The sequence below is a fragment of the Cricetulus griseus genome, unplaced genomic scaffold, assembly GCF_003668045.3.
Source record: "Cricetulus griseus strain 17A/GY unplaced genomic scaffold, alternate assembly CriGri-PICRH-1.0 unplaced_scaffold_27, whole genome shotgun sequence".
Taxonomy (NCBI): domain Eukaryota; kingdom Metazoa; phylum Chordata; class Mammalia; order Rodentia; family Cricetidae; genus Cricetulus; species Cricetulus griseus.
Window position 1 is genome coordinate 138565 of NW_023276997.1, and position 21358 is coordinate 159922.

A 21358-nucleotide genomic window follows, 5' to 3' on the forward strand; every position below is an offset into this window, starting at 1 on the left:
GTGGAGGTCCACTCTCTCAGACTATGCCATCCCACAAATAATACAATATTCCTAGATGATCCCTGATGGAAGGCCTCACCATCCTGGGGTCTGGATGAGGGGTGGGACAGTGGTGTCAATGGAGAGCTTAGGAGGATGAGAGGGAGAGGGAAATAGGATTGATGTGTAAAATAACATAGTTTCTATAAATAACATATACATTAAGAAAAATAAATTGAAGCCTCATGGTGACTTGCTCTAAGGCTTCACCAAGCTCAAGGTACACTGAGGAATATCATGATTTATCCACAAAAATTGTACAGGATACTTGAACACTGCTCGGTCTTCACAGGTAAATCACCAAGTCATACATAGATTGCAACAAATCACTCAGCCAAAGCACACAACCCTGTTTCATAATATAGCTATTATTCCCTTTTTATTTCCTTATGATGGTTTCTGGAGTTTATCCATGAAAATTTTTTGCTATTGCCATCAACTTCTCATTTCCTGGGGACAGCATTTATATAGCTACCAAGACTCCCTAAATTTCTAGAGGTCCTTTGATTAGAACAACAAAGATTGTGATGGGACAATAATGGAACTGATGAGGTGGCTGCTCAGAATTACTTTTATCAACTGAAGCTTTTATTTTCTAAGGCAGATTCCTGTCTACTCATATGATGCACATTAGTGAAAATTAAGCAGTAAGCACCTGTAGGATGTAACATGACTGAGAGGGCAATGCCCTTAAATACAAACCTAAGACATGGGTTTGAAACCACTGCATGTTAGCAAAAGTCACTGGGAAAGGCAGGTCAATGTCAGTAACACCTGTAATGAATGAAGCAGGAGACTAGAGAATGTTTAGAATCTGTGGGGTCTGACAGATTGGTATATGAAGCCAATTTTTCAATGTAAAACTGAAGAAGTGATATCTAAGTCCTGTAATGTCTACTGGATATATGAATCTAAGGCAAAAACCAAAAATTCAGAAAATCACTCATACATACAAAGGAAATGAAAAATATTACTAAAGAGGCCTTTTCATTTTTGTTCATTTTTTTTACTTTTTTTAATTGAATTACAAACAAGATTGAATTACATGACAATCCCAGTTCCCAATTCCCTCAGTTCCTCTCCCACCACCCGGCAACTAAAACCCTACATATCACATATTCTTTCTTCTAATCTACACCTGACTCAAACTTTCTGCTCCCTCTTCACCTCTGCATTCTTTTTTTCTTCCTTTCTCATTCTCATAGCTCCCTTCCCCAAAAGAGGCCTCTTCATTGTATTTCCATATATTTATTTCATACACACCAGACAAAAATTGCACAATACTTTTTTCATTAGAAACATAGTAGTGATGAACAAATGACACATCTTTACAGGCACATGACAATGGAATGTGACAGCAGATGGACCAATCCTGAAGGGACATGTCAAGTATCCAATGGCTTCTTGCTGTTAAGAGGTTACATGTTTCTTCATGTGAAGAAAGGACACTAAGCATGTAGTCCACCCAACCTGTGCCAAGGAAGGTACCTGGTTCATTCTGATTGGTGGCAATTCCTCCTGTGCCCATGGTATGTGGATGATTGGTGGAAGCTTTGGTTAAACAGGGAGCAGGTGTAAGGCTTCTATCCTGTGAGAAACATTTCATGAGATAGCAGATTAAGTTTATTATTTTTATGTCTGAACGGAGGTCCATATATATGACATATGGAAGGCATCTTTTGCTTGTGTATGAAAGAATTTCGTGTTTGACGCATTACAGAATCCCTTTTGACACCTGGTACAGAAAAATGCCTTCTCCCTCTTGTGTCTTCTCCGGTGGGCTAAAAGCCTAGAGGGATATTTTAAGGTTCTGGGGGAATTCCTCACATTTGTATGTCTCAGAAGCTCTGTGGATTCGTTCTTGGTTGCCATCACATGTGAAGTTATCCTCATGGATCAGGCAGTCCTAGTCTGTTCTGGCCTGGAGATATTCTCTGGTTATACCTCCTCCACCAGGACAACTACAGAAGAAAATGCCTTCTATGACTCTTCTTGGTACCTTGAGGTGACTTGATTTGATTTTCTGTAATCCTGAGATATTGCATCAGAAACACACCCATACTCAGGCTCAGAACCATTGTCTTATGGGATAAAAAATGGGTTCTATATCATTTCCAGGACTCCTACCACCACCATTTAATTACTAAGATTCAAGGGATTGTTGTAGCCATCTTCAATGTGTTCATTTCCTGTGGAAATAAAACAGTGTATGATACTGTGCCCAAGACAGGGTCCCCACCCAACACCACTCGTCTTTGCTAACTGATGCTTACCTGTTCTTAATAAAAAAGTCTTGGGGGATCTGCTAGTGTTTTTCTTGCATTCTCTTGTGTTGATGATGTTGCTGATTGCTATTCTTTCAGAAGGTTGTTGACTTCTTTTAAGGATATATTCTCAAAAATGAGGGCTTTCTGTCCCTGCATGTACACTGGAAACTGCAAGCAGTGTCAGATGACAATTATCAGTGAATCTGCCCTCCAATCAATTGCATGGGATCACTGGACTATGGGTTAGCTTTTTGTCTACCTCTCATTTCTAATGAGCTGATCTTGGTATTCACAGGTTATGTTCCTACTAAATACATATTCATAATTTCTACATCTCTGTTGCTAAGGAAAAAGTAAAATTATGTTTCTGTAATGTCTGTCTGCAACATTATCTTCAACTCATCAGTAAATTGAGAGAGGAAACATAATGTTGGTCCAGAATGGAAAATAGGATCTTTCCATTTCCAATAAGGCCTCTCATTGTTCCAAGGATTTTCCCTCATTGCACCCAAGACATGGCTGCTATCACAAAATTGTTATGTTAGTAAAAGCATACTAAGGCTTGATTTGATTTGCATAATGGCAATTAGAGCTGTATATATGGAATGTTTGAAAAATTTCACCAGATTGCCACTTCTGTCAATGACTGAGAATTATGAAAACATACATATTGAAATTTGACCATATTCAATTACATCAATATTAAATATTTCAGTTTTCAAAATTTGCATTGCAGCACCCATATTCATCAAGATAATTCTTATTGTTGTATGTTGAATATGAATTTGAGACTCTTATTTCAACATAAGAACTAATATTCTCAAATATTGTTTTTTTGTTGATAGAGACAGTGCATCTTAGAATGGGTGCCTTATAGCCTAGTCTGTTCACAAACTCACTAATTAATTGAGAATGACTTGGAACTACAATTCTAAAACTTCCTTATTCCCAGTGCTAGGGTCCCAAAGATGCCTCACTACATCCTTTTTCTTTGCCTTTTTTTGTTTGTTGTTTTCATGGTGTTGCTCTTCTGTTTTTAGACAATCCCCCCGTGCCAATATAGCCCTGGATGTGCTAGAACTGATAGATAGTCCATGTTGACCTAACAGTGACATAAACTGGACTCTGAAATCTTAATTTTGGGATAAAAAACATGTGCTATAAAGAGTGAATTTCCCCAAATGTTCTAATTTGTAGATTCAATTGTGTCCCCTGAAATTTATACATTGAGATCTTATGCCCTAACATTGATGTCTTATGTTAAAATAATCTTAATCACAACAGAATAACAGAATCCATATGCCATCGCATCCAAGACTCCTAGAAGCTCAGTGACTATAATTTCTGAAGTCTAAAGTCTTCAAAATCCACATCCAAAATATTTGAATGATGAAATCTCAAGCTGAATAGCTGCCATGAGAGAAAAAAAAAGTCATGTGAAATGGAAAGAATTCCAAATATATCAAATGGATTATCCAAAAAGCACAAAGTTTTAATCTTGAGTAAAAAGAAAAATCATGAAATGGCCTGGCTTTGGGGGCTCATGCCTAGAGGCTTATATAAGTGACTGGAACTCTAGGTGGTCTACAGAGGGAGTTCCTGGACATCTGGAGCTGTTACACAAAGACAGTATGTCTTGAAAAACAGAAAACAAAGTAACAACCAAACAAATGCCTGATTTGCCTGCACTGATACTCATTACATTTGATGGTAATCTGCATTTAATAAAATAAAGCAATATTGGTCAGAAGAATTATTCCTATGGATATATTTGTTTTCATGAGAATAATTAACATACTACTTGCCTGGTGTGTTGGCTCAGGCCTTTAATGCCAGCACTTGGGTTGCAGAGGCACATGAATCTCAGTAAGTTCCAGGCCAGTCTGGTTTACAAGGAGAGTTCCAGTATAGGCAAAACTGTTACAGAGCAGAAACCATGTCTGGAGAAACAAAACAAACATAGTAAAAAAAAAAAGAAAAAAAACAATGAAAATAAAACATACCTATGTGTGTCCCAGTATTTATTTCTTTTCTGAGAATTGCATGGGTTACAATTCAGAGTAGCCCCGGAATGGTTGCAAAAAGCACTTGTGTTTTAATCCCTTGCACACACCTGAAATTCCAAAACTAAGTAAATACAGGCTGGTGGACCTCTGAATTGAGGCCTGCTTGAGCCACAAAAAGTCTCTCAAAACAACAATAATTAGGAAAGGAAACAAAAGGAATGTTTGAAGTAGTATGGTAGCCTTACAACCTCAGAAGTAACAAGCAGAAGCACAGGATTTGAGAGTAAGGTCATCCACAATTAGCGAGTTTGTGAAAAGACTTGGCTACAGTAAGACACGTTGCAACAACAAAAACAAAGATAAAAACAAATAAGCAACGTGAAATAAAAGTAAAGAAGGACAAAGAAGAGAAAATCAATACATCCTTTCCTTTTGCCACACAGCTTTAATTCCTACCCAGATCACTGTCTTCACATTACGTCTATAAAACTCATGATTTTACAAAAGAAAATATATGCTGCACTCTCTGCCAACAGAGATGGCTTGCTTCAGCCTCTGCCTTTTCTATTTTATACATCAACACCTCCTGGGTGCCTCCTGTCCTCTGTCTCATTCTACTGCCAATGGATCATAACATTGAAAAACATGATTAGACCTCTCTTAGCAGCTATCAATCATAAGTAGCTCCTTGATCAAAGGTGGAAATTTTCCAATTTTGATCAAAAGTATATTGAACATGCAATGAAGAATGAAACAATAAACACACTGTAGAAGGAAAAAGTGAGGAAATGAAGAAAAGATAATATTTTACTGCTGTAAGGTATTAATGATTACATTTGGGATCTTACAGAATTAATTAGATTTTCACAGGAAGGAATAAATTCCATTCTCCCACTAGTCATAAAGACTCTGCAGTTCTTCCTAAAAGTATATTCAAGTCTCATTTCTAATCATAGAAATAAAGTCAACTCACACTACCCAGCTAAGTCTCAGGTTTGTAATTGTCCACATCATCTTTTTCTCTGATTTTACCTATTCTTCAGCCAGTTAATCTCTCTAGCTCAAGCTCATTCTGGAAGGGATAACTCTTCTATGGAAGGTGATTTTTGAGGACAGGTCTGTCTTTCTTCTGGCACTGAGAGCCACAGAATGGAGTTACCTGGCCAAGCCCACAGATGTGGGATTCCAGAATCTGCTTCTGACTCACTGTACAAGGAGGGTATTGATAATCATTGTAGGCACAGGAATTTTCTTCCTCTTTCAAAACATCTCCATTTGGATACAGGGTCACATCCAGGACAGGGAATTGTTCTTTATAGGATTTGGGGGAAGAAGCTGGATAGCTAACAACTCAGTATAAATTATGCTCCGTTTGTTTGCTGAATGTCTCTTCAGCGTTGGGTCATCAGCCCTATACTACCAGTTGCATGTTGTCCAGGCTACTACTGTCCACAGTGACTGCATTGAGATGTACCACATGAAACTGGGGAGCCTCCCCCACCCCGTGGTTCCCACAGCAGCTTATTCAGAAGCCTGGCAGAGCCCTTCCCAGGTTTTTTAATGAAGGCATATGCTAATATTTTACCATCATTTCCATCAGCTTCTACTTCCATTCCACCTTCAAAGGAGTAGCTCTCCAACACTGGTATGTCTTGCTCATCTATCAGAGTATATTTGGTCTTCCTGACCACCTGGCAAAGCTGCATGAAGCCCCATTTAAAGTCAGGCATGGCCATCCGGGCACTCTAGCTAGGTGGAGCTACTCCCTCCAGAGGCAAAAGATTTAGGAAGGAATAAATGGATGACACTGAAATGAGGCCAGCTATCTGGGAAAAGAAGAAAGCAGCCATGATTCTTGGAAAAGGTGTAGATCAACTGAGGCACTTGGAAGGAACACTCTCACCCTGTTGAGGTGCCTGCAGGCTGTGCAGTGTGCTCTAGATTTCCCTGTTTTGTGAGCTATCACCTGTGCTTGGGTGGACTTCGGTGATGCAGCTGTCTTTGATTAATTGACTCCTTTAAGTAATCCCTCATCCATATCCCTGTATGTAGCTCCAGTGAAACTCATCATTTCACCAAATTGGACTTTAGTGTCATCTGAGTTTCAGTCTATTATGGGTTCCGTACGTAGGGTGAGCTGACTGTGCTGCATGTCCTCAGGACATCAAGGCTCATTTGTTTTCTTGTTATTGTGAATACGGTGGCAATAAACATAGTTGAACAACTTTCTCTTTCTAGTGTGACTGTGTGTGTATAAAATGTGTGAGAGAGCATGTGTGCCACAAGGTGTCTTTGGTGTTCAAGGGAAAACCTTGAGTGTTCATGTTTGTCTTTTACTAGCATTGCTACCTGAACATCTTCTGAAAATTTTCTGGTCTCTATTTAATACCAAGGACACTGGGATTACACTCTTGGGAAGCCTTCACTTTCAATGAAAATTTGACCTTTAAAATTAAATGGGATTGTTAGCAGGGAAACTACAGCAGACTCTGACTGACATCTGAGAACTGTAGAATACTACTTTACATAAATAGATCCAAACCTGGAAAATGCTTTCTGTGAGTGAACACCAGATCTTATGAGGAAGAAGGGAATGGAAGTTAATTAATGCGATGATCTTGGAAAAATGTATTCTTGGGTACAGACTTATTTATGTTTTGGAATTTGTATGTGGTGTCAATTTCACAAGGGGAATAGTGGCTCAATTCCACTGAAAAGAAAAAGGGGGTGTTCTCATAAAAGTGTAAATTAAATAGAAACAGATAGGAATTGTGACATTTTTCTGAAGATGCCTTACAGCTGGCTCTTCTGTCTACAGTCACTGCATTGAGATGTACCACATGAAACCAGGGAGCTGGTTTATTCCTCTCTAGGTGGTCTCAGGGCATTTGATTCTGTAGACATCCTTGCCCAGTCTGGGGGATTTTTTTTTCTTTTGTGAAGATCTTGGATGTGGGGGAGGGGCACTAGGAGGTTCAGGTATAAGATTACCATGGGGATGTCGCCCAGCATGAGCTATAAGTCGCCAAGAAGAGGTTGTGAATGGCCAAGGTCCACAGCAGCAGTAGCTGCCAACACTATGCTGTTGAAGCAACAACTGAGGAAATAGGAGATGAAGATGCAGCCTCAACCCAGGCTCAAGTTTAAACCTCATTTGCAGCCTGAGGCACAAAGGATTCTCAAAGCTCAGGTCCATCTCCTGGGGACCTCTGCCTAAATCTCCTTCAAGACCTTGTCACTCATAGCCCTCATGATACATGGTTACCATACCAAGCCCCACTTATCACTGTAATGTGAACCCTTAATTCACACCTAAAATTTATATATCATGGAAGTGGTGGCCTTGCAGACAAGGGCCAGGATATTGCAGAATCTGTGGTATTGGGGAAATTGGTTCTCCTGAATCCTAAGGACCTCAGGTCAAATCCTGGTGTTGGTGGATTGATTTCAGCATTCAGGCAAGCTTTAGAATTTTACCCCTGCCAACTGTAGTGTGTTCTGCATGAAGTTTTATTTTCTCCTTAGACAGAGGGGATGTGCTGAAGCTCCTAGAACTCCTCCCTTCTTCTCCCAGAATGGAGAGGTACTAGGCACATGCCACCTCTGCACTCAGATCATTTTCTTTATTTAGACACTGGAGCTAAATCTATATTGCCCAGGCTTCTGATGAATTTTTGTGAACTGCTTGCGTTTGTGACCGGGATGGTTGGATTTTAACTGGTAAAAGAGTTTGGACAACAGTGAAAAAGAAATTCCACATAGAAATCCTGGGTAATTGGTAGAGATAATAGTAGAGCCAGAGGTTTCTACAACCCCAGGAGGACAAGGCCCCAGGATGAAATAGCCATGGCTCATAGGGGATCACAGACACTGATCTGACAATAAATTACTCTGTATAGAATTGAGTAAGTCAGTGTCTGGAGAGAGGGCTTATAAGATAAGAGCACTGACTGTACTTCTACAGGACCTGAGTCCAATTCCAAGTACTCAGATTGCTCACAGCTATGTATAACTCCAGTTCCAGGTGATCTGGCATGTTCACCCAGATACAAATATATTCAAAACAACAATGTACATGAAAAAGAAATTTAAAAGACCAAAATATGTCCTCTGAACAGGTGTTTTGCTTGTGTTACTTGATATTTTTGTGGAACTTCTAACTGTGGGTGTAGCACTATCTGTGACTAATTTGCTTGATTTGGGGGAACTTTTTCTGCTTGGTGTGTTTCCTCATCCTGCCTTGATAAGAGTGCTTGTGGCCAGCCAGGCTTTGGTGGAGCACACCTTTAATCCCAGCACTGCCGAGGCAGAGGCAGGCAGATCTCTGTGGGTTCCAGGACAACCTGATCTCCAGAGGAAGTGACTGGATAGACTGCAAAGCTACACAAAGAAAAGCTGTCTGGAAAAAACAAAACAAACAAACAAAAAAGAGTGCTTGTGGCCAGTCTCAATGAATTTTGTAATGCCAAATTTAGTTGTTGTCACTGGGAGGCCAGCTATTTTTCTGCAGGTGAATAGAGGAGAAGGGGATCAAAAATAGAGGTGAGGTGGGGAGAAGGGACAAAGAGGAGATGGGAGAGATGAAACTGCAGTGAGGATGCATATGAGGGAAGAAGAAAAAATGAAAAGTTCAACGTAGAAATTTCTTTTCTCTTTGCATTCATTTTCTTCCTTTGATTTTTTTATTTGCTTTCTGTTTCCTGAGACAGGGTTTCTCTGTTGATGAAGATACCATGTAGAGAAGGTTGGCTTTGAACTGACTGAGCTCTCCCTTCCTGGCTCAAGGTTTTATTTTCCAAATAAATTGGGTGAATATTTGAGTTAAATGAAGTAACTATAAAGTGTTTTCTCTTGTAGCCCAGGCGGTAGCCCAGGTGATGGCGTTATGTATCCTGCTTCCTGAGTGCCAAGAGTGAAGGTATGTGTTAAAGGCCTGTGCTAAAGTGAAGTTTTGGGGACTAACTTCTAATCAGTAGTTATTCTCATTAAATAAAATTGTTTTGAATAAAACATAAAGCGTATCTTAGGATTTGCATTTCAAAACATCAAAACTTTAAAATCCAGGGAGTAGGATGGGTGGGGGTGACAGACACCTTTAACCCCAGAAGTTGGAAGTAAGCAGAAGATGGATCTCTATGATTTCTTGGACTATCTTATATTTAGAGTGACTGTCAGAACAGGTTCCAAAGGTAAACAAAGACACCTTTTCATAAAAACAAAAAAATAACAATATTAGATATAAGCCTGTATTATTGTATTCTGTAGTGTAGGAGTAAGGTTCAGTGAGTGAGAGAAATTCTTTCTTGACCATGGATGTGAACATCAGTTCAGAACTCCCAGTATATGGTTTACAACAATTTATTTGGAACCGCAGTTGGTGGGTATCTGAATCCATCATCCGGTCTCCTAGTCTCTTAAGCATGCCCATGTTGTAAATGCACATGAACTGGCCACAAACTTAGGCACAGAACAAAGAAGAGTGGGCTTGTTGACCTTGAAGCTTATAATTTGATTCCTAGCACATCTTTTAAGAACATAGTTCAAATGTGAACCCTGTTGTCAGCCTCTATTCCCCTGGAGATGTAGTCATTCGAGATCTCTGAGCTTGTGAGATGGCACATCCAAACTCCTTCTCACCAAGCCTCAGGACCTGAATGTATTTCCATTGTTTATTTAAAAAGTATAAGGGCAGCCTGGTCTACACAACAAGTGACAGACAGACTCTAAATCTACAGAGAGAATCCCAGCTGGAGAAACTAAACAACAACAACAATAATAAAATTGGTTTAAGAGGAAAATCAGTTCCCACATGTTGTCTTTTTTTCCCCATAGTTTGACCTGGCAGACTGGTAACCAAATACAAAGAAAATAAATGACATGTTATAACATTTTTCAATTTATTACTTATTTTTCCTTCTTTATCACCCAGTGTTGGGTGCTCATGTCAAGATCTTACAAAAACCTAGAAAAGTGCTCAGTCAATGAGCTGCACCTGGCCCTGCTTGTCAAATTTGCATTTGATTCAGTGTTAGGTAAACTACTTGTATATGTCAGAATGCTTCCTATAACTTTCACCAGCAAACAAGTAACAGAACTCCTGGTTAATCTCTTTTTCTGCAACTGGGAGTAGCTTGGGAAGAAATCTGAGGTTTCCCTGGTAGAGAGTAATACAGGTGAGTTACTCACACAAAGAGGCCAGCCCTGCCTACTGCACACCCATTTACCCTAGGACCTATCTATGAACAGAAACTAAGCCACCATTGGGGACATGTCTTTAGCCTTTGCAAGAAATTAGGGGAAATTATGGGGAGTGGAGAATCTATTTACCTTCAGGATCAGATAGAGGCTCTAAATGACCAAGGTAGACAGACTGGGTGGTGTCACTGTTGCCAAAATATTGACAGATGGAAGGTCTAAGGCTGACCAGGTGCTTCCCCATCAAGACAGAGTGACCAATAATAGCACTGGATTCTCATTTGAAATATATTCTTAAATGATATATGGCCTATAAGCAACACAAAATAAATGGCTATGTTTTTTTACAATTAACAGTTGATCTTTGCAACTTTTCATTTCTTAGGGCCATTTAATATCTCTGCACACCCAGTTGCTACTACAATACCTGTATTCCCTTGGGATGTCCAGGACTTGAAGGCCAGCCCAGACTACATAGCAGATCCAAAGGGATACAGGAGTCCCTACCTAAAAAGGAAAAAATGGATTATGATACAAAAGACAAAATCCTCTATCTAGGCCAAGCGTTGGTGGCACAAGCCTTTAATCCCAGCACTCAGAGGAAGGCAGATCTTTGAGAGTTTGAAGCCACCCTGGTCTCCACAGTGAGTGCCAGAATAGGATCCAAGGCTACACAGAGAAACCCTGTCATGAAAAATAAATAAATAAAAAACAACCTTATCTGAGTATCTAGGTATTCAAACTCGAACAATATTCACATATCATTAAAGTTAGCAAAGGCTACATAAGAGGCAGTCCGAGGGCTACAGACCTGTAATCCCAGCTACTTGGGAAGCTGCATCAGGAGAAGTGCAAGGAAAAGGACATCCTGGGCTACCCAGTCACTTTGAGGACAACCAGGAAGATGTGACTAGAATAAAGTAGAGGGAGACAAGAAATTCATATTATGAAGGCACTCTTTCCATGTTTAGTATGAACAGTTCTCTGATTCAATAAGCAGTCTTGAGCAGACACTGGAAAAGAGGAGAGAAAACAGCAAAGTGTGTGAGGAAGTCATGGCAAATGAGGGCAAATTTCTGCCATGTGTGGAAGTGAAACTTCAGGCCTCAACTGTGCACTCTTGGCCTCAGAGAAACAGGCAATCCAAGAATATGACTTGAAACTTTTTTCATTTCATTTATTACTTCTACAGAATTCTCTCTCCATGTATGTCTTTTTGCCAGAAGAAAGTGTCACATTCCAATATATATGGTTGTCAAGCACCATGTGGTTCCTGGGAATTGAACTGAGACCCTCTGAAAGAGCAACAAGAAGTCTTAACTGCTGAGCCACCTCTCCATCCCCTCATTTGAAACTTTTTAAATTATGTTTTATCTCATGTGAGGGTTTGGAGTCACAAGTGGATAAAGTGGACAAGTTACAGATTTTTTTCTTCAAGCACTTTTTCCTTGTCAGACAGTTTTTCTGATACACAAAAAAAGTGACTACTGGCTTTTGAAAAAAAAAACATTCTGTAAAATACATTTTAATAACCATGGCATGGTAAATACTTTTACCCTATGTCTCAAAAGGCAGGGGCAGTGGGATCTCTTTGACTTCCTGGGTACCCTCATCTCCAAATGGCTTTACAGGAAGGCAGGAGCTACACAGAAAATATGTTCCTTAATAATCAAATATGCATTGTTTTAAGGTGATATATATAAAAATTTATTATTCTGTCCACCGCCCAGCTCTTCACCATGTTGGAGCCATGAAACCTCAGTTTTATCTCTTCATAAAAATAGATAAATAGGTATGTATTTAAAAATGTCACTTTCTCACACAGACAAAATATCATAGACCACTTTGGTCGATTATTTTATGACCTGAACTTGGAGCTGAAACTATGCTGTTGAAGGATTTTAGCTTACTGAGAGAAAAAGTTTTAAAAGATTTTAGTTCACAGAGAGAAAAAGTTTCCCACAGGACTTGGCCCAGGACAAGGAAGTGGGCCCCACCGGAGGGCAGACAAACAATCCTTTTTGAGTCACACATGGCTGGCCAACAGACAATCAAGGACTTTTCAGGGTATGTTCTATGGTTTTTCCTTTATAAAAAGCAGGTTACACCTGGGTGACCACACTAACATGAGATCATACTTTGTAATCAATCACTTTGTGCCCCTTGCCTGTATGCTGATCTGCATTTTTTCCTATATAAGGAACCTATAACCCTTGCTGGGGTGTGCAGCTTTTCCAATATTGCTGACATACTAATACACATTTGTTCAATAAACCATCTTGCTTTTGTAGCACTTGGTCTGGTTTCTGAGTCTCGGGGACTCCTCGGCATTCCTGAGGCCCTTAGCAGTCTGGGGGTCTTTCATTTGGTGAGCCAGCCAGGAGGTCAGGATTTGAGGAGACCCCAAACTCATTACCACAACCTAAAGGAGGTATGCCTGTCTGGCACATTTATGTTCATGTCCTGTTTGTGTGTCCATCGGGAAACCTTGTATAGGCTATGCAGTTTCTGTAAAGACTCACAAGGTAGACTCACAAGTCATGCCCCTCTGAGTCTGACCCTAGACAACGTTCCATGGGTGATGTGAGTGGGTGAGGGCAACCAGGCAACTCTCGTTCCTGGGAACCCTCGTACCTGGGAGGAGTCGATGAAAGTCTCCACCCCTGTCTGAATGTTTCCTTTTGGTTTAGAGCAAATCTGTAGCAGCACGGTCTCTGTTGTTTGGCCTGAATGTCTGTCTCAATGTTTGTCATTTTTTTTTCACCATCTGACCACCATGGGACAACAACTAAAACCCCCTTCAGTTTGACTCTAGACTATTGGGGAGACCTTGGGAACGGAACCAACAATCAGTCCCTGGACGTCAAGAAAAAAAATGACAAACTTTCTGAAGTTCTGAGTGGCCAACATTTATGTTGGCTGGCCTCAGAATGGTTCTTTTAATCTTGAGATTATTTTACAGGTAAAAGAAAAAATGTTCAGTTTTGGACCCCACGGACACCCCAACAAAGTTTATCTAAGATGGGGATGTCTAAGAGAATCAAAAAAAAAAAAAAAGAGCAAAAAGTAATAAAAATTTAAAAAGGGTAAAAAAAGTAATAAATATGTGAGAGAAAAATTTAAACTGTTTACTATGGTCTCTCATATCTATTTATAATAATAATACAAGTTATAAATTTTGACCAAACCAGGTTAATTCGGTTTGAACATTTAAAAAAAATTAATTCTGTAGTCAGCAATTGATATTCCTCTGCCAGAAGTACAAATCTGTTGAGACATGTTTAAACTGGGAACAGAAGTTAAAACTTATATATCTTATTGGAACTCTTAGGCCCAAATTTTTAGTGATCAAGAAGGACAGGATTTCCAAGACAAGGGAGAAAATCCCCTCCTCAGGAACAAATAGATGGGACAACAAAAGTTGTACTTATCTGGAGTCCTTTTTGTCTGTGAGAAGTGGATCCAAGCTTTATGACTTTTGATCCTCTGAAGCCTAGATGAACATTATTATATAATAGGAATAGAAGTTTTAGACATTTTATATTATTAATCTGTATTGAAATCCTTATTGTAGAAAAATTAGATATTGGGTATCTGTAGAACAGCAGAAATATATTTATACCTTTTAGATCTAGCAAAAACTACAGGTTTGGCTTTAAAGCTTGTACATTTTTCTTCTGTCCAGAGACTCAGGTATAGATTGGACAGAGGTGCCCCTGGTCTGATGAAAAGCCCTTTAAGTTTATATTTAAATGACAACTAAAGTAAATCTAAAAACCTTGAGCTTGTGACTGTACAGCAGGTAGTTGGTTTTATCAGCTTATCAGAATTTTATTAAATGAGCTATTAAGCACGCTATAGTTTAACCATTAATACTATCAGAGATCTAAGAAGGATAAATTTTATACACTTTTTGAGTCTATTAAAATTGACAGGGTCCAGTCCATATACTGTTATCCATACCCAAGTCTCAATAGTATTGGGGGTAGAAGTAAAACTTTGCCAGGTCCTTAAAGTGAGAGGTTTTTTTTTTTCTCTCTGTGGGAGAAGGATATGGAAAAGACTGACCTTATTTTGTCTAGGCAAAGGTGGTGCAATCAATTCTCCAGGGTCCTATAGCCTGTCCACAGTCTGAGCCCAGTCCTGCCAGGTAGCAGGTGTAGGATGTGAGCATCATGCTCATTGGTCAGCATTGTCACAATCTATGGAGCCCCATAATCTACTTTAGAGACCTTGGGTCATTGTCAGGATCTGGAATTTTCTGTCTGATATTATAAACTTTTTAGTTAACATTTTAAATGCCATATTCTGCAGATCTTTGTAGTATTAGAAGTCTGTCTAGGTAAGTCTGGCAACTTGTTTATTTATGAGAATGGCTAGTAACTTGCATTTCTTTAATATCTTATAACAGGTTGTGTTATAAGCCCCAAGATGGCACCTGGGTGGATTCCAGGGTGACCGAGCTTAGCTGTAAACAAGCCTTATTTGGAAGTGCTTAGTGGATCTGGTGTGCCTCCTCCAGCTGTGACATATCTGGGATCAGCAGGTGGCATGAGCTAATTGGGTAATGACCTTGCTTTTAAGGGCTTGCCGGGGGGGGGGGGCTGGGAGGAGAGAAGCTGATGTACAAGGTTTCTGAATAAACTGCCTGAAGAAGAGTCATGGTCGTGTTTCTCTTGCTGGTTGAGATAGACTTGACAACAGGTTAGCAACGTTTATAAAATAAGACTTTATATTGTCAGGTTTACCTTTAATAAATAACATATAGGTGGTCTTAGGCTACCCTTATAATTTTTGTTTTTAAAAGTCTAAAGAATTGAGACCTATGGTCTTAGCAGTTATTTTAAGCTCTTTGTTAAACTTAGGTCATTGTCTTACTGTACCAAAAGAAATAAACAGCTTAATTTTTTATTAACATTTGGAACTTATGTCTGTGATCTTAAATTTTAGCTCTTTTGATATAAGCATAAATATTAACAATATAACAGAAGTATAAATATCTTATAACCTTTAATTTTTAGTGTTACTAGTTTTAATTTTTGACAGATTTAACCATGAAATAGTTTTAATATAATCTTTATTAAAAAGACATCTGAATACTCCTTTTTTTCTGTTTTTGTTTTTTTGTTTTGTTTTTTTTTTTTTTTTGGTTTTTCAAGACAGGGTTTCTCTGTGTAGCTTTGGAGCCTATCCTGGCACTCACTCTGGAGACCAGGCTGGCCTCGAACTCACAGAGATCTGCTTGCCTCCTCCTCCCGAGTGCTGGGATCAAAGGCCTGTGCCACCAACACTGCCCGGCTTGACATCTGAATGCTTGATAACCCAAATTTAATGACTAGAGCTCGGAGCTATGTCCACAAATGAGTGGTTACTGTTAGAATTAGACAGTAAATATATTTGAACCATTTTTTTGTTTGTTTTGGCTTTTGGCTTATAATAAAATTTACATTTATACAAGAAAACACATATAGAACCTTTTAACAAGTATGCAGAATTAACTTACTAAATTTTTAAACAGAGTTAACCTGGTGTGGTCAAAATTTTTAACCTGTATTATTATTATAAATAGATATGAGAGCCCATAGTAAATAGTATACATTCTTCTCTGTCATTTTTATTATTATTTTTATTTTTTTAGACATCCTCATCTTAGATAAACCTGTTTGGGGTGTCCGTGGGGTCCAGAATCAAACATTTTTTTCTACTTATAAAATAATCTCAAGATTAAAAGACCCATCCTGAGGCCAGCCAACATTAGGTTGGTTACTCGGAACTGCAGAAAATTTGTCATTTTTTTCTTCTTGCGGTCCAGGGACTGGTTGTTGGCTCGGTCCCAAATGTCTCCTCAAAGGTCTAGAGTCAAACCTAAGGGGGTTGTTAATTGTTGTCCCATGGTGGTCAATGGTGATAAACAAAAAAGACAAAAAGACAAATATTGAGACAGACAGTCAGGCCAAACAACAGAGACCTCTGGGCTACAGATCAGCTCCAACACGAAACCAAAGATTGAGGGGGGGGAGACTTTTGTCGACTGCTCCCAGGGATGAGGGTTGCCTGCTTGCCCTCTCCCACTCAGATCACCTGTGGAGCATCCTCCAGGGCCATACTTAGAGGGGTATGAAAGAGAAGTACAAACCAATATCCCTCATGAACATTTATGCAAATATTCTCAATGAAATATTGGCAAATCAAATCCAAGAAAAAAATCAGAGAAATCATCCATCCCAATCAAGTAGGCTTCACTCCAGGGATGCAAGGATGGTTCCACATAAAAAAATCCATCAATCATTGTAATCCACCATATAAACAGAATGAAGAAAAAAATCACATGATCATCTCACTAGATGCCAAAAAAAAAGCCTTTGACAAAATCCAACATCCCTTCATGATAAAGGTCCTGGAGAAATCAGGGATAACAGGAACATAACTCAACATAATAAAAGCAATATGCAGCAAGCCAACAGCCGACATCAAATTAAATGGAGAGAAACTAAATGCAATTCCTCTACAATCAGGTACAAGTCAATGCTGACCACTTTCTCCATACCTCTTCAATATTGTACTTGAAGTTCTAGCTAGAGCAATAAGACAACAAAATAGATCAAGGGAATACAAATCTGAAAGGAAGAAATCAAACTCTCACTATTTGCAGATGATATAATAGTCTACATAAGTGAAATGGAAAAACTCAACCAGGGAACTCCTACAGCTGATAAACACCTTCAGCAAAGTGGCAGGATACAAGATTAACTCAAAAAAAATCTGTAGCACTACTATATATGGATGACACATTGGTGGAGAAAGAAATCAGAGAAGCATCACACTTTACAATTGCCACAAAAAACATAAAACACCTTGCAGTAACACTAACCAAAAAAGTGAAAGACCTGTACCATAAGAATTCTGAGTCTCTAAAGAAAGAAATTAAAGAAGATACCCGAAAATGGAAAGACCTCCCATGCTCTTGGATAGGTAGGAAAACCTAGAAAATGGCAATCTTGCTAAAAGCTATCTACAGATTCAATGCAATCCCCATTAAATCCCAACACATTTCTTCACTGACCTTGAAAGAATAATTCTCAACTTTATATGGAAAAGCAAAAGACCCAGGATAGCCAAAACAACCCTGTACAATAGAGGAACTTCTGGAGGCAACACCATCCCTAACTTTAAGCTCTATTACAAAGCTATAGTCCTGAAAAAAGCTTGATATTGGCACAAAAATAGCCAGATAGACCAATGGAAAAGAGTTGAAAACCCTGAAATTAAGCCACACACCTACAAACACCTGATTTTTGACAAACAATCCAAATAAATATGCTGGAACAAAGAGATTTTCATCAAATGGTGCTGTCATAACTGGATGCAAACATGTAGAGGACTACAGACCGACCCAAGCTTTTTGCCCTGCACAAAACTTAAGTCAAAATGGATCAAAGACCTCAACATAAACCCAGCCACACTGAACCTACGAGAAGATAAAGTGGGAAATATCCTTGAATTAATTGGTACAGGAGACTGCTTCATGAACATAACACCAGTAGCACAGACACTTAGATCAACAATTATTAAATGGGACCTCCTGAAACTGAGAAGCTTCTGTAAGGCAAAGGATATAGTCAGCAAGACAAAACGACAGCCCACAGACTGGGAAAAGATATTCACCAACCCCACATCTGACAGAGGGCTGATCTCCAAAATAGACAAAAATCAAGAAGCTATTCTTGAAAACACCAAACAATGCAATTAAAAAATGGGGTACAGAAATAGTCAATTCTCAATAGAGGAATCAAAAATGGCTGAAAGACACATAAGAAAGTGTTCAACATCCTTAGCCATCAGGGAAATTCAAATCAAAACAACTCTGAGATATCATCTTACTCCTGTCAGAATGGCTAAAATCAAAAATACCAATGACAGTTTATGCTGGAGAGGATGCAGAGAAAGAGGAACAGTCCTCCACTGCTGGTGGGATGCCAACGTGTACAGCCACTTTGGATATCAGTATGGAGACTCTTCAAGAAAATAGGAATGAGTCTACCACAAGATCCAGAAATTCCACTCCTAGGCATATGTGCAAAGAAGCACATTCATATAACAAGGACATCTGTTCAACCATGTTCATAGCAGAATTATTTGTAATAGCCAGAAACTGGAAGCAGCCTAGATGCCCCTCAACTGAAGAATGGATACAGAAAATGTGGTACATTTACACAATGGAGTACTACTCAGGAGAAAAAAACAATGGAATCTTGAAATTTGCAGGAAAATGCATGGAACTCAAAGAAACCATTCTTATCAAGGTAACTCAATCACAAAAAGACAAACATGATATGTACTGACTCATATGTGGACCTGCTTTATGATATATAATAGTGACTGTGCTTTATCAGAGCTGTTTTTAATGATGTTGCACAGAATGGTTTCCTTCCAGATGATAATTGGAAAACTAATTAAAAAAAATGGTGCCAGGTAGCACAAGAGTAACAGAACTGTGCTGTTTTTCTGGGATTTGTTTTTTTACTTTTTTTTAAATGAGAGTATTGGATGTCTCTACAATTTTGTTCAAATGACTGCAGCACCTGGAAAAGCTGTTGCTGCTATAGATGCATAACATATTTCCATTATTTTTGGAATTCTTGGAATTTTTGGAAACTTTAGCTGTGCTGTCAACTTTGGAAAAAAGTATACCAGTTTACCATGCTGAGTTGGCATTGTACAAAAATTAACAGCCATATATTGGTCTAGAAATGTTGAACTTAAATTTTTCCATTTGTACAGAGCTAATGCACTATATTACGTATGTAAAGTCTTAAAAACAGAAGGGATTTTGAGAGCCCATCCCTTGTGAAGGGATGCTCTCTTGACCTGGACACATGGGGTAGGGCATCAGCCTGACCCAGGATGATGTGGTAGACTTTGGGGAGCCCCTTTTGAGGGCCTTACCCTGCCTGGGGTGTAGAGGGGGGGTGTGTAGGGGCAGGTGGGATGTTGGGAGGTTGGGGAGGGAGAGGGAGAAGGGATTGACATGTGAAGCAAGTTTGTTCCTAATTTGAACTAATACAATAAAATAAAATTAAAAAAAAGAAAGCTAACCTGCTCTACAATTCCAGTTCCAGGACAGCCAGGACTGTGAACCAAGGAATTATGCCTAAAAAATAATCAAAACAAAATGAAGGAAAACAGTAATTGAATGGAAAGGAATGGCTCAGCAATTAAGATTACTAGCTGCTTTTCCCATGGTCCTGAGTTCAACTTTCTGTATCAGCATGGGGCTGACAAATTTTCTAAAGCATCATGGCATGTGATTCACTCTTCAGCTGTGCATAAGTATGCACAGATAAAATACACACATATGTAAAATATGTAAGTAAATATGTGTGCCCTCTGTGAAAGCCAATATGCCAAGACAAGCCTAAAAAACAAGTGCCCACTCAATGAATTAATCCTTATACTGAGATTTTATTCATTATGTTGATTTTTGTTCTTTGTTCTGGATTAATTATGAGACACATGTGGGAGGGCCTAGGCCCAGCTCAGGATGATGTGGTGGACTTTGGGGAGCCCTCATGGAGGGGGCTACCATCCCTTGGGAGTAGTGGGTTGATGGGGTGATGGCCTGGTGGGAGATGTGAGGGAGGGGAGTGACAGCGAGCAGGGATTGACATGTGAAGCAAGCTTGTCCCGAATTTGAACTAATAAAATAAATACTTTATGAAACCAGAAACATGAAATATAACAGAAAGATGAAACATAATTGAGTTTAACTATCTCAACCTGATCTACTAGTAATTATGAGACTTAAGAACAAAAAAAAATGGCCCATATATTTGGAACAGCCTTTTTATAATGTTTTATCATTCAGGCATCTGTACTTACCTAATCTTGGAGTTCAGACAAGATATGCCCTCAACTTCAAGAACAAAGATCACATCCTATGCACATTCACCTCATTCCCATTTAAAAGTGTGCCGCTCTCTTTCATCTGTCTCTCTTTCCCTCTCTCTGTCTTTCTGCTTTCTCTCACTGTTTCCCTACCTGTCTCATTCTCCCCTACATCTCTGTGTCTCTGTCTCTGTCTCTTTCTCGCTGGCTCGCTCTTTCTGTCACTCTCTCTGCTTCTGTCTTCTACCCTGCTGCTCCTGTTGCCAGAATCTGGTTTTCCCACCACCCTACCCCCTTTCAAATTCCATTTCCCCTACTAAGAATCTCCCCCAAATGAGCTCTCCCTAGTTATATTGTGTATATTTGCATCAATTTTCATGAGGGATGTTGGTCTGTAGTTCTCCTTTTTTATTTTAATTAAAAAAATTGTTTTATATGTCAGTCCCAGGTCCCTTTCACTCCCCTCCTCCCCTGACACACAGATAACACCATAACTATCCCATAACATTTCTGCTCCCAAGGGAGGTTGAGTCTTTACATAGGGGGCCTTCAAACTATGTCTTATTCTTTGGGATAGGGCCTAGGCCAACCCTCTTTTGTCTAGGCTCAGGGAGTATCCCTCCATGTGGTATGTGCTCCCCAAGTCCATTCCTTGGCTAGGGATAAGTTCTGATCCACTACAAGAGGTCTCACAGATTTCCAAGGTCACCTCAATGACACCCACATTCAGGGGTTCTGGATCTGTCCCATTCTTGTTTCTTAGGTATCAGCCTGGGACTAACAGCTCTCCCTTGTTCAGGTCAATTGTTTCTGTGGTCTTCACCAGTCTGGTGTTGAACACTTTTCTCACCAGTCCTCCTTCTCAGTACCTGGATTCCTGTTCAATTCAAGCTTTACCTGTGGGTGTCTGCTTCTCCTTCCACCAGCTGCTGGATGAAGGGTATATGATGGCATATTCATAAGTCA

General features: G+C 39.3%; 1 pseudogene; it reads right to left on the minus strand.

The window, feature by feature from the left end:
• Positions 1-5351: 5351 nt before the first annotated feature.
• On the minus strand, positions 5352-6042 carry LOC113835633 (annotated as a pseudogene).
• Between the last annotated feature and the right edge of the window lie 15316 nt (positions 6043-21358).